Source organism: Phocoena phocoena, chromosome 9 (assembly GCF_963924675.1).
Source record: "Phocoena phocoena chromosome 9, mPhoPho1.1, whole genome shotgun sequence".
NCBI classification, from domain to species: domain Eukaryota; kingdom Metazoa; phylum Chordata; class Mammalia; order Artiodactyla; family Phocoenidae; genus Phocoena; species Phocoena phocoena.
Genome location: NC_089227.1, coordinates 74,813,979 through 74,829,794, shown reverse-complemented (window position 1 = coordinate 74,829,794; position 15,816 = coordinate 74,813,979).

Below are 15,816 nucleotides of genomic sequence, written 5' to 3'. Positions count from 1 at the left end.
TGTGTGCCAAGTGAACAAATCTTTCTGTGGCTTTAAAAGATGTTTTTAGTAGTTTATCTGTAAATAAGTCCACTGATGGAGGGAAATAAAGAATTAAGGGAGATTTTTTGAAAACAACTTTATTGAGACATAATTTAAATACAAAAACTGCATATATTTTATGCATGCAACATAATGAGTTTGGACCTATGCATACAACTGTGAAACCATCACCACAATCGAATAGACATATACATCACGTTCAAAGGGAAGAATTTTTTTAAGTCATATTAAATAATCATGGAATTAACCCAATTAAAATAGATGAATATAAAGAAGAAAGAAGTGATAAATGATATATAAAGTTGAGGAAAAAGTGGGAGAACTTAAAGCCTAGGTTATTACTTTGCCTTAGCTAAAAGGAGACATAGCTGTACCAATTAAACTAATCTGAAAAGAATGACTGATGCTATAGATGTGCAAAAGATCGTCAGGTTATAGATGTGATAGTGAGAATTTGATGGAGTTGAATCTAATATCTTTAAATTTTTCTCCATGAGGCGCACGTGAAAGAAGTGGTAGGGGGTTGGATATTTAAAGGTATTGAAAAAAGTTTGAAACGATTTTGCGAACAATGAGAGTTAGAAATGACAGAGAAATGTAATAAAAATTTGGAGTAGTTGAACTAACAAGGAGTATGCTTGTGATGTGTTAAAATGTAAATAAAGCTGTTAGGAGTAATATGCAGTATGATGTAATATTCTTGAGGGAGGGGGATGAAACAGTAATGTGCATTGCTCTCAGAACTGAAGTAAATGGTATTAAAAGACTTTTCTCTAAAGCAGAATAATATCTTGGAATATTTCTTGGTGTAAACTTGCACACATGTACATACATAGTTTCCTAACACTATTTGCCCTTCCTTCAAAGAATCAGCAGCATCCATTACCTGAGGAAAACATCAAAACTAAAGGATTTTTTCTCGAGGGTATCAGTGTTTTTGATTTTCAGGAGCCCAAGCTTTTAAATATAAAAAGCTAAGAAACTGAAAGACTGGGGAATACATACTATATTTGAAAGAATGTTTTTATTATTTAGGCAGTTTGGAAGTATGTCAGATGAAAGCTACCCAAAAACACAGTGGCTTAAACAAGGTAAAAATATTTTCCACTTTCACATAAGAGACTAAGGTTGTGGTCTAGTCTAATATGGAGGCTTGGCCATGTTGATGACCCAGGTTGTTTCTCTTGTTTCTGACATCCTCAACACACAGCTTATATCTTCAGTTCCCATAATCAAGGTCCACATTACAGTCTTTGGGAAATGAAAAATATAAGAAGTGTTAAGACATGCCCATGTTTTGGAAGAAGTTGCCCATCTCACATCTGCTCACATTTCACTGGCCAGAATACATGACCACACCCAGCTGCAAGGCGGACTAGGAGCTGTAGCTTTGTGGGAGGAGGGGTGTATGTTCAGAAAAGAGTGGATAGCCAGTGGTCAGTTAAAATCTGAAGATTCTGTTTCTAAAGGAAGAAGAAAGTGATACATTCTACAGCAGTCTCTAATACAATATACCCCTTTGGTATATTGAAAATATACACACAGAAAATGCATTCAACATTTTCACAAGACAAGACAACCAAATGACTGATCCAGTTACTACATTCATCTCAAGGTCTAAGTCCTCTGGGTTATGGGTACTCCTCTCCAGCAGATCCATATGTGATTGATGAATTAAAAATTAATAAGCATGTTATCTGCCTCCTTCTATCTCAAATAGTGTAGCAGAAACAAAAAGAGTGCACTTTTAAAACTTCCATTCAGAAACAGAAAGAATGAGAAATACTGTCAGTCAATTGTAATGATAAATCCCTCTTGAAATATTGTAGTGAGAATCTTCTTTAGAACATCTGGCAGTCAGGATTGGGTCTCTGAAAGTATCTTCTTGTCCACTATCCTTCATGGCCACATATGAAGAGACATTAGATCATTGGTCCTTCTTGGTGATTACACAACTCTTGCTGGTGCAATTTGGGAATACAAAAGTTTTCCTTCAGCGTTGAACAGTCACGTGTTTGTGATTTCCTTCACATAAATTCTATTAGTAGATGTCCAATAAGAAAGTGAACAAGTGATAAAGTTTCCTTAATAGGTCTCATCAAGAAACCAAGTAAAGATAACACGTTGTAATGGTTCTTAAATGCCAAAAGTCTTGTCATTTATTTAGATGGGTTGATACTCCAACAAAATAGACACTTGCTTGGGGAAACTGAAGCCTTGGCAGTGAAAGCAATACATTTACTGCAGTGTGTTGATGGTTTGACTATCATTGTGTGTCAGAGAACAAGTGATGAGAGTTGCTCAAGAAAAGGTTGTGGTCAGAATGTCGACTCTTTTAGAGCCTCTTCATATCACTGCTTTAATTTAGGAGTACACAATAGCTTATTGTTTTCATCCCTGAGAAGCCCCAAATTATAGTTTTATCCCTCAAGATAGGTTGCAGGCTATAGGCAGTAGGAGGTCCACTTAGCAAAGTTGTATCCCTTCCTTCAAGGTAAGTAAACCTAGTAGCTTGATTTCTTCTCAGTTCTAGGTGTTTAGTGAAAGTGGAAAAGAGAAACTGACACAAGCCAATATTATTAATTTTAAAACATTTCCCCATGTCTCCTAAATACAGTTGGCTTCTGGCCTGACTCCCAAAATATTGCAAGCAACAGTTTTATCTTGCTTCAGAATAACAAGGTTTTCCAGTTTTCTAGTACACATTATATGTTTCCTTGGTGCCTTACAGTCAAATGTTAAGCCAATATATTTTAGATTTTTATTTACGTGAGTGACCCACTTTTGTTAGAATATTTTATGGTAGTTACAATAAAGACTTAGCTGTTGAGAACACAGAACACTTTAAACAGGACAGTTGTCCCATACACATAAAATTCCAGTGAAATTCCAAGGAAATGTATATATGCTTGATGATTCTAGGTACTCATAATCCTAATTTGTTTCCCTGTCATTTTTAAGATACATGTTTCATCTTTTAGCATCAAGGTGTTTGCTTCTGTTCCTGGCCACATTCTATGCACAGGAGGAGAACTGGAACATGAGAGAAAAATTACCTGAAACTTAGTAACAAGGCAAAACTAAAATTTGGCAAATCTTTTCTATGTTATAGAGAGGCAAAGTCCACACAAGCACTGTTTGGAGAACGTAGTTAGTTAATCTCACTGTTATTAATTGATCCCAGATTTAGTGAAATTGTTTGCTAATTTGTTAATGTTTTGGCCCTGTGGACATTATTCAATTTTGTATCTAATCCAGTAATATTATTCTAACATTTTCTTTGTTAAATTGCCTTTGAAATCCATGATTTACAGATGGCCTTTGACCGTGTCATAACATACTGCTTGTTTCCTCATTAATTAATACATTAAATAAAATCCTTGGGCTTCCCTGTTGGCGCAGTGGTTGAGAGTCCGCCTGCTGATGCAGGGGACAGCGGTTCGTGCCCCGGTCCGGGAAGATCCCACATGCCGCGGAGCGGCTGGGCCCGTGAGCCATGGCCGCTGAGCCTGCGCGTCTGGAGCCTGTGCTCCACAACGGGAGAGGCCACAACAGTGAGAGGCCCATGTACCGCAAAACAAACAAACAAACAAAAAAATATATATATATATAAATCCTTGGTACCTATTTATTTTCCATTTGTCTTTTGATTGTCATGATTTTATCTTCTGAAAATTATACCATACCAAAGGCAAGTCATTCCTTTTAGTGGCACAACCTGAAAGTTGCTCATACATCTATGGTTATAACATGGTAACATAGCCACACTTAACTACAAATGAGGCTGTGAAATATAGAATTTTTCTTCTGGATGTCAAGGGGCCCAATTAAAATTCAGGGGATTTCATAGTAAAGGAAAGGGAAAGTGGATAGTGAAGGTCACTTATCAGTTTATAATTTATCAGCCATAATTGGTTTTCTCACCCTATATGAAACAAGATTTTCCTGGGCTATTTCATAAAGAGAGATAAATCAAAGGGAAACACAGTATTAGATTCTAATGAGAGGTTCTGCTACACCCTCAGAGTTGGGTCCCAAAAATGAGGGAAATCACAGAAACCACTCAACTGGTTAGAGAGAATCTAAGAACAGAAGCACCCTGTGCCTTGCTTTTTAGGTGAAGTCTTGTCATGTTAGCCCATGCTTCACATGGTGTGAGTATTATACAGCTGAAAGGACTATGTGAGGTATCTAGGCTCATGGCCCTAAGATAGACTGATCAGGAACCAGCAATCTTTTTATTACAAGGACCAGATAGTAAATTTTTTTGGCTTTGTAAACCATACTGTCACAAGCAAAAGCACTGAACTTTGCTGATGTAGCAAAAGCAGCCACACACACATCTTTAGATGTAACAAAAACTGAATATATATATATATATATAGTCAATTTGAATTGAATTGTACACTGCGCTTTGCCTGGAACACAAATCACAAAGATCTATTCACTTGCTAGTCACCATAATAAAGGAAAATTAGCAACATGTATTGAGATTTTTGAGTTCTAATTTAATCAAATTCCTTTGTACTATAAGGTGCATTTTACAAATTTGTTTCTTAATAATCATCTTATTACTGCTAATTTCACTTTGAAGTTGGCTTCTTATTCACAGCTGTATTGACAGGAAGTATTAGATTTCATGTTATTATCTTCACTTATAAGCATTAATATGCCTTAGTCAAACTGCATGACTTCTATAATACAAGTCATGATAGCATAAATATTTCTCAAGTTTTTTATTGCATATGAGTGAAAATATCACTATGATTTGCCTAGGTATTTAGGTTAGAAATATTATTGTGATAGTGCTAATTCTTACATTCTTCTCCTTTCAGATTCTCAGTAATATTGGCGTTACAAATCTATGCTTTCTAGGTGAAGAGCACCTGTATGCACGGCATACTAATTCAAGAGCTGTCAGTGATATATAGTGAGTAGCCTCCTGATTTTTATTCTAAGTATTACAAATAGAAAATAATCTTCTAAATGTTTTTTCTCCTAAAATATCCACCTATATCATTTGGTAATGTTATTCTTCTTTTAAAATAAAAGAAATCTTTTTCTAGGATAAATTTGGAATATATATGTTGTTAGGATTACAGGGTAAACTCTCCATATAAAACCGTTAAATATCTGAGTTTTATATCTCGGAATTGTGGCTGGGACCTCAAAACCAAAGACTATTATACTTAGTGACCTAATATTCTAAAGAGAAGTGCTAGACAGAAGTTTATAGGGTTTGCTAATAGAGACAAAAATTTGCTTAAGGACCGCAGATATGCATGTCTTTTCTTTCTACAACCAGCTCATTCCATGCTAAACACACTGGCTACTTAACGTTCCTGGAACACGCTAGTCACCATCTGGCCATAGGGTTTTGACCTTGCATTACCTTTGCCCAAAGTGTTTTTGTCTCACTCTCACCTTCTTCAAGTCTTTGTTCCAATCTCACCAGGTCACACTGCTGATTACATTCACTATTTCGTTATACTGCTCTACTTTTCCTCTTTTCTACAGTTCTTATTATCTCCTAGGATATATCATAATTTGCATATTTCTTGTGCTTATTATCTGTTCCCTGCGTCTAGAATATAACTTCCATAAGAACAGAGATCTCTGTCTGCTTTGTTTATGAATGCATCCTACGTATTTGAATAGTGCTTGACATAAAGCAGGTGCTCAACAATATTTTTGGCAAATAAATGAAAGAATCCTATTTAAAACGACTTTTCTGAATAAATCTGCCATATGTTGCCAATATGTTTTGTAGTATCTATGTTTGGAAAAGTATGTATCTTACTGCTAAAAAGGAAAAAAACCCTGCAGTCACTTCATAATTTTATGAAAACAAAAAGCTAATTTTAATATTTATTTTAGGTAAATTTCCCAGCAATTAAAGTATTTTTTTTAATTAAGATGAATGGATGCAGATTAAGTTAAAGATCTTATATACAATAAGATAACTGAATATAATATAATAAGATCTTTAATGTAAAATGAGGAAAGCCAAAATATAGTTTCTATCTAGTCCAAGATTATATTGTTTGAGTGCAAATTAAATGTGTAGTGTCTAAAGGAAAAGGTAGTGATACCAAAAAAACCCTTCATTTTCTTAAAAAGATAAAAACATTATAAATGCAAATTCTAAAAGGAATTATTAAAAACATAATTGTAGGACATAGTGGATATTTTTTAAAAATTACATTATCAAAAATACTCCTCTTATACTAATTTAGTTTTGTTTTTGCTTTTACAGAAAATACCTAAGACCTAACATTAAATAGATCACAGTAAAGATATGTCTGTGAAAGCATAAGGAGTTTGAATTTTATAGCTCCCTGATAATGTTATTTGATGGTTTTTATTTCATTGATTCATTTTTATCAAATTTCTTATGAGAAAATTTACATACGTAAAATGTATCCATTTTAACTTTACAGTTAGAGGAGTTTTGACATATGTAAGCATGTAACCAGGGTGGCAATCAAGATTAACATTTTCATCACCCCAAAACATTTCTTCATGAACATTTGCAGTCAATTCCCCATTGCTCCCAATCCAAGGTAACTGCCCATCTCTGTCATGACAGAGGCAACATGCCTTTCAAAATCTCCTTTGAAAGGTATCAAAATTGCATAATCTTTTTTGTTTCTGACTCCTTTCACGAAGTATAATGTTTTTAGAATTGCCCATAATGTTGCATGTATCCATTCTTTTTTATTGCTGATAATTTTCCATTGTACAGATACACTAATTTATTCATTCACTCACCTCCTGCTGTATATTTGTATTTTTTTCAGTTACTATATTACAGGTGCTATGAAAATATGTGTAAAAATGAGCCTATGTTTTAATAGCTCTTATGTAAATGGTCATATGTTAAGTATATGTATACTATTTTAAAAAACGGCCAACTATTTTAAAAGTGGCTATATCATTTTACATTGTCACTAGTAATATATGAAATTTCTCATTACTCTACATCTTCATCAACACTTGGTATGGTCTGTTTTGTTTGCTTGTTTATTTGTTTTAATTTTCATCATTCTAGTTGATATGTATTGGTAGATCATTGTGGTTTTAATTTGCATTTCCCTGATAGTACTTTCTTAATGAGCATATTTCCTACACTGTCTTAATCAGAGCAGCCCACTGTTAAATAATTTATATATGATGTTTCCAGCAAGATTTCATTTAAGAATTAAAAGTTTAAAGAAAGATTCCATTGAAGGAATAAAGTTAAAGATTCCCTCTAACTGATATTTTTTGAATCCCTCTTTTCTCAGAAAGTGGCTTATGTAGTTTGGGTCTTTTTGTTCCGTTTCAGCATTTTTAAATACTTGAGACAACTACAGCAAGTATTAATACAGAGGCAGGAACGGACATCTTATATCAAGTTATAAATTAAATTTAATTTAAGGTAGTAATCCTTTTTAACTTGATATATGGTGTCCATTCCAAAGAAGGGAGGGAAAAAAATTAAAATAATTCACCATGATTAGAGATGTGACAAAGCATAAAGTGTCATTGAAATTTACCTGTTTATATGCACCTCATTATTTATATCCAGTTTTATTACTAATTTTTAAATATTGAAATTTTTACCCCTTCACTCTGAGTTTAGCAACCAATTATAGTTTCATGGTTGTCTCATTCATTAGGGAAATGTGTTCAATAATGTCAGGAGACTGTTTAAAACCATGAAAAAGGACATAGCCAAAATCTCACAGCCAAGAGAAATACTGGAGAATAAGCTGGCCTGTGACAAATGTTTGTGGAACTCTTCTATGAGTTGAATGTAAAGAGCAAAGAATTCTAGGGCATGTAATTAGATTATTTTCAACAAATAGCACAAGCAAATGTTAGCAATGATCATTGCTCTGTAAATTTTTATTAGGTCTCTCTTAGCCTGGCTAATATTTCCAATCTTTAATAGCACAACTTAGAGCCAAAAAGCAGAAGTTTCCGTTTTATGTCAAGAAGCAAGGACATTGCAGTGAATCCTCTGATACGTCCTGACCCTGCCTTGAGGACTTGGTTAAATGCATAAAAAATCATTCCAGAGAATAAATTTTTCATTAGCCACATTTGTCATTTTATGCATAAGAAACCCCATAGAGCTTTACCTATATGAAATGGCCTATCCTTGGTCTGAAGAGCAAGGAAAAAAATGTTATATAGTGCTGTCTTCTTTGACCTCTGTCTTTCAAATAAATAGTCCCTGTCTTTAAAGACAGTAGGTTAGCTTAATTTACATCTTCATAAAATAATTAGAGAACTATTGAGAAAACCATTCTTTCTAGGGAAGCAGTTAGATCCTCCTCTTGAAGAACATGGGCAAAGTCTATTATTAGATAGCATTCTGTGGGCCTCATAAAAAGACAAATATCCTCCTATGATAAACAATGCTTAAGGCTTGGCATCTTGGATGGGGCTTAATCTTGAGCAAGCAGTGCATGGGCTTCCTGAGTGTCTCCTGTGGCTTGACCAGAGTTTATTTTGGCTGAACCTTACTTCATTAAGTCAATGTTTGATTACATATCTATAGAACAAAATATAAGCAAAAAATCCATTTTCACATGCCATTTGGCAATTTTTGGCAGAGTTCACTGATGCATTTGACAAAATGTTTTCCTCCATGGTAGAGCTGCCCATCAAAAATCTATCCTTCCAATCTATACATCCTCCATCTGGAAAAATGGTACCTATATCATTACAGAGCCTTACATTTTACTGTCCCCCCAAAATTCTATTTTATGTCAACTGAGGGGAGGTATAGCTCAAGAAATTGTTAGTATAATATCTGCATATTTCTTAGAAAACATTAATTGCAATATATAATTCATCACCCATATATAGGAGTTAAATCAAAATTGGAAAATATAAGTTACATCAGAAAATTTTCCTCTGCCTTTAAATGAGATACCCAAGAATTATCACTTCTCCATCATCTCTAATAAGTTATTTATTGGGAAGGTTACCCTAGAGAGCCCAGTATGGTTGGCAACATATAACCATAATTGTTTATCTTGGAGGCTCAGAGTTATATTTTTCCATAATTACATTTTAGGATCATTGCTGATTTTAGGAAGCTCAGTATATCCCACCCCAGATTTTAACTACCTATTTTTGGAATGAATAAGAGAAGGACTTTGTCAAAAGATAGCTAAGATTAGGTGATTACTGTGCATCAAGACAGGGTTGATTAAATCAGGTGAAAATAAACCCTCAATAGAAAGGAAATACTGAGAAGAAACTTAGTTCTTAGCTGGTGGAAATGTATCTCATCGTAAGCCAGACACTTTTGATGAGATGAATGGAAAGTTATGTTGATAAGAATGAAATTAAGTTGATTAAATGATTATCTGGGTCTGAAAATTTGGTCATTTTTTTTTTTAGAGTCTCAAATTATCCGTGTCAAATTTAAGGAGACAACCTAAAACTGCAGGATTATTTTCTCAGTTTGCTTTTTAAATTCCTCTTTTGTAAATTCCTGAATCTTAACATGTAAAGAAAGTGATAAATCCTTATTCTTGGGAGGTTTTTCAATATAATTCTAACCTTGGTTAATTAGTATGGGTGCACTCACTGTTATGCAGAGGTGTCTAAGAATAATGACAGCCTTCTTCTCAAACCCTTGTTAGTGTTACCTTCAGCAGCTCTAATATTAGCAATTATAATCCATAGAGATACTTGAGGAGAACTACAGAAAGAAGCCTTAAGTCTTGCGTTGAAAGAACATGCCTTGGTTTAAAGCAGAGGTATACAAAGGAAAGGTAGTGATTATGGATTCCCTTTGTACCTTCTTTCAGTGAGTCATTTGGTGAGATTGACTCAGAATTCTTTTTTCTTTTCCTCTAAAGTAAGAGCTGAGAAATGACTTAAAGAACTCTCCTTAAATTAATGGGTCCTTATGTTGTGATGAACAGATTGGACAATATAAAGTCATTATGTTTTATATCAAATATATTTCATTAAAAAAACTAGATTAATAATTATTTCAATTGATTTTAAGGTATTTTTCCTAAATTGTCACTGGAGCCAAACTTATCTTTATCTTAGAGTAATCAGGAAGGGAAGAAGGGAAAATATTGGGCTTGAGATCCTCTAATCTATTCAGTACAATGATTTATATAGTAAGATAAGATTCCTCACTGCAACTAAGTGGATTACATTATTATTTTTGGAGGAATCATTTAGATCCAATGACTAGGAACAATATGTTGCAGTTTGGAACAGTACAAATATGAGATTTTAAAGCACTAGAGACCTAAGTTCAAATCCTCATTCATCTGCCTTATGAATATTTACCTAAAGAAAAATGTCTCCGAATTAATCTGAGCAATAATTTCCTCATATGTAAACTAAGTAACAATAATATTCACCCCATAGGGTGAATATTATTGAGAGTATTAAATGAAATAGTACATATAACCCACCTTTAAGTTATTAGTCTGTTAAAAAAAAAAAAAGATATGGTTCTGTAAACTGGCTCAGGTCTGGGAATTGATTGAGGGTCATAACTATTTCATGATTCAGGTTAATGACTTTTGTTCACTTGATCTAAAAATCCTCCACTATATATATATGTATATATAGATAAAGTAAGAATTTAGTAAATTTTACATCAATTTTGCTTCCAGGAACACCATAATTAACTAGCAAACACCACAGGTCTCTGAGAGTCAGGCTATTCTGATTGCTGCTTTGACTTTGCTGTTCATTATGATAACCAGGCCCACCTTGCCTTTGGCAATAGAGGGTAGCCACTTGGCCTGAGGCACCCTGGGATCCAATTATCCCCAATGCATTTAGGTTCCCAATTCAGTAGCAGCAGTTTCCACTACAAAGAGGAGCTATCACAGAGCTCTTCAAGGATGCTGTACTAAGAACATAGCTGACACTAATAATGTTATAACATTTTATTGTCATATATAATAGTAAGAATTATTAATGAAACATGACTATTCCTATTCCAAAATAGAAATAAATATAATTATACATACAATAGATATTTTGGCACATCTTTAAAGTGCTTGTTAAAAAATTCTGATTCTAGAGCTGCAACTTAACTGTTCTAAAACAGAGTATATGCAAGTCAGTTGCCAGAGTCTGCATTTTTAGCAAGTGTCCCATTTTATTTTTATGCATGCTAAATTTTGAGACTATTTTTTGTAGTGCATTGCTTTTCTAATATAATTACTTGGGGCAGTATTATCTTGATTTTTACAGTCCTTAGTTGTAACACTTTCAGATTTTCTTTTGTTCCAGAATTGATAAAGACAAGAATAAATTGATAATGTTTGAATCACCATACGACAGACGTAAGGCAACATCAACTAAAAAAATTATGTGTATATATATCTATATAGACAAGCTAGTTATATATGTGTGTATACGTACATAAATATACAATTACCAGAAACAGTATGTAATGTGTGTCTTACTTATATAAGTTATAATTCTTCTAACTAGGGAATTGACTAAAGGAAACAACTCCTAATCCAAGTGAGATTCTCTTCTTCTTCCAATTCTCTGTTTCTGTATTATCTATTGATCTGTTTCTGCTCTGTTCTATTTATGTCAGTGTTCATTATCTTATATTAAGCCTCTGGATTATACAGAGAAATCTTATGTTTTCATTGACAGTTTTGAATATATTCTTTGATTTCAACACCTCCAGACTGTAGTGTTAGTTTCTGGCTCAGTTTGAATAGGACACATTGAGAATTCCAAAAACATATTGCCTCCCAAAACAAGGGCAATAGAAACATAGAATATACATAGGAATAAAAAGCATACAGAAAAATGCTCTTCAAATCTTCAAGTGTACATTGGAAATAAAACACTGTGTTAAAGATGAGAAACACATCATCAGTCCTCTGGTACTGTTACTGTAGCCTTTTGTTTTATCAACTTCATATGCAAATTAAGTAATAGACTAAAATCGGTTTCAAACTGTTTGAAAAGCATGACAAAAGTATGTAGTATGTTAATCTCCTTTGGAACCACAGTTATAATTACTTTCTTGCTTATTCAAAGTTTGCATTTATAAAAATGTAGATAGAAGCAGACATCAGAATTCATTATGAGGCAGTATGTTCGATTATCTCATTGCTTCTCTGTTGACTGATTGTTACAATACTAAAATTATTATTCATAGACTCACAGGCTTAGAAACATTATCTTTAGTGTATTTCAGAAACAGTTTTTAGAGCTTCTGGTTTTAGTGCCACCAAGTGAGGACCTTGGAAGTTCTTACTCTCATCCTCACAACAACCAGAAGAGCTGAACAAACTGAAATCCAGTGACTTTCTTCCAACCCATTGAAGGACTGAAGTCACAGGGCAAACTATCACCCCAAAATCTGGAGAGACAAGCAAATCCAGAGTCATAGCCTAGATCTCCTTACCGGGAACAGAAGCCTCTGGAGCCACAAACTGATAGGAACACTTACAAGGTAATTTTTCTGGAGGTAAAACACTTACAAGGTAGTTGCTAGAAGCTAAGCATTCTCTAAGCCGACAGTGAGAAATTCCCAGGGGCTAGAGTCTTAGGGAGGCCTTATTCTATTGTGGGTTTTACATCCAAGAACCACACGAAGTTCTCAAGGTAAAGAGCCAGGAAAGATCCATACATGACACTATTAGAGGGAGGAGAACTTTAAAATACATCCAGGACATTTTCTGTAACAGAAGTTTCCTTTCAAGGAGAAAAGACTAACAGAGCATTTTCCCAAGAGAAGAAAGGCATTTACCACTCTCCTGCCCCTTTGAGGCTTCCTGTCCCACTTAAGTGGGGAACAAAAGCTGAGAAACACTTAAAAAAGTCACAGCCCTGGGACAGAGGCCCACTGAAAGACTGAGATTGAATCATGAGATCATAGAAAGCTTCCACTTCCCCATCCTTTACCACCAAACCAAGAGGGCTTACAGCTAAAAGACCTGCAAAACACAGAATCTCTCTGAGGAGGAGTACTTAGGGAAGCCCAGAATCAACAAGGGAGATAAAAACAAGAACATTAGAAGAATTTTAAGCCTCATAGCAATACAGATACAGCAAATATTAGACACAGCACAACTCCTAACCAGATTAGCAAATTTAAAGCTAATCTATGTCCAGCTGTCAACAACAACAAAAAAATAGTTGTATAATGCTATTATTGCTTTTAATTAGATCCTGTTTTTCTCTTTATAGACAAATTCAAACACATGAATCACAAGAACACATTTTAAGGAACAGTTTTATAGTAGTAACAGAAAGGAAAAATAATTTCCCTAGTACTCCTGACCCCCAACATATTTTTTATTGTATATACCTTCCATTTTCAGTAAGATAAGATTTTTAGTCAGGATGATATACACAATTGCTTCATTATTTTTTAATTTGTGTGGTTGGCCTTCTCATAAATCTTTACAGACTAAAAAAATGTTTTTGAAGTTTTCACATGTTGACACAAGATTAACAAATTGCTTCTACCTTCAAAGGGAGTATGTATAAACTAGAAAGAGAAAGTCAAAGAATCTGAGCTTTAGGAAAAAACTCACCAAGTCAGCTGACAGATGTTTACTCTCATGGGGGTAGCTGAGCAGTCTACAGAATTGACATATATGCAAATAGTGACAAAAGTGTATTAACTCATTCAATTATTCTATTTCTCTTTTAACTAAAAGATCAACCTGAAAAACCAAAAATATAAATTAGCAGCAACCAGTGTGCGAGTGTTTATATGTCAGATGTGGGAAGAGTCAAGAGCAACTTTGATAAATATGGCATTTTGGCATTTTATGAACTAAACACTAGATTAGTTACCACAGTTTTAAAATAAAAATGTCAAATATCTGGAAAAATAACAAAGTGATGAAATTGCAAAGAATTTAATGCTCTCTGAATTAACCTTCTACAAAATCTAGCCTGTTTTCCTAATCTCATAATAAATATCCTACATCCTAAAAGGATTGAAAGAAGTAAAGAATTAGCAAAAAATATAATGGAGAAAGATGTAAATTTCAGTTGAACTAGAGTTTACAGGTATATAAAATAATTACTACAGCAACACTGACAACAGCAACATTAGTTAACATAAGTGACAGCAGGTTTGCCCAGGACAATCCTGGCTTGTTCATATTTTCCTGACTGAAATATTAGTATCACGTCATTTCACTCTAAAAATTAACCTATAAGACCCTCTGAGATTTTCCTCTGCTCACGTCTCCAGTCTCATGCTACCCTCTCTAAACCCAACTCATCCTTAACTATTCAGTACTTCCTCTGGTTTTATGAATAGCATAAATGTGGCATGAGGTTGTTTTATACCAGAAACCCTCTGCCTCCTGTTTTCTGGCCAACTCTTATTTATTTCTAATTACATTTGAAACATCCCTTCCTTAGGGAGGCTTTCCTTGACACTGCAGCCTAGATTAATTCATTAGCTCCTCTTTAATTGTTCTAATAACACTCATTTCCCTGTTGTAATTTTCTCACCAGTGAGGTATAGTCTTTAATGCCTACCTTCTTTTCTAGATTATAAGCTCCATGAAGGCAAGATCCAAGCCTTCTTTGTGACCTCTCTTTTCCCGTTTCTTGGTAGAGTGATTGGCACAAAGGAAGAGTTTACAAGTAATAATCAAATACATAGATGATTCTGTGATGGCTCCCCTAATCTTCATCATACAAATGAGGAAACTGAGGCTTAAAAAATTGATGTATAATTCTCATGGTCACATTCCTGCTAAACAACAAGCCAGATTTCAAACCCAGGCATTCATAAATTCAAAGCCCATGCTTTGGATTCTTTAAAAAAAAAGAACAAATTACATGACACATTAGGCTTTGGAAAAATCACCTACTCTTTGAAAGATGTAAAATTAAATCATCTGGTAGGTTTTGGTTATAATTGGCTTTGTTTTTAAATCAAGTTTATTGAGGTTTATTTTACATACAATAATTTCACCAATTTAAATTATACAATTAGATAAGTTTTGCAAGTATATTCAGTCATCTAACAACCAGAATCAAAGTATCAAACACTACCAAAAACACAAAAAGTTCCCTGGTGCCCCTTTGCAGTCAATATCCAACACCCACACTTGGACCCTGGCTAACATTGATCAGTTTTGCCTTTTTCAGAATGTCATATAAATGGAATTATACATTAGGTAATATTTTGTTTTTAGCATCTTTCACAGTTTTTGAGATTCATTCAGGTTGCATGTAGTTTATTCTTTTCATTGTTGGAAAGTATTTCATTCATATGGGTATACAACATTTCATTTACCGATTCATCTGTTGCTAAGCATATGGATTGTTTCAGAGTCTGAGCAATTGTAAATAAAGCTGCTCAAAATATTTATGAACAAACCATTATGTGGATAAATGTGTCATTTTATCTTAAATAAATACCTTGGAGTGGAATAGCTGGGTAATACAGTAAGAATATGTGTAACTTTACAAGAACTTGCAAAAAGTTTTCCAAAGTTATTACAAAATTTTACACTCCTGTAGCAAGATAAGAGATTACCAATTGCTCCACATCTATTTTTAAGTGTGATAGTTTTGGGTTTGTTGCATAAGAAGAAACTATAATAATGGTAATAGAGATTGTTGATATGTAAATTTGGTTGTGGATCTATCTCAGAGAAGTGGCCTGATCATGGTAGTACTTGAAAAGCCAATTTAGTTTTGGGATTTACATGAATTCTATGAAGAATAAAATTTTACTCTTTAACCAGGCTTACCCTACCCAGTCCATTAATTCTTTTTTTTTTTTTAAAC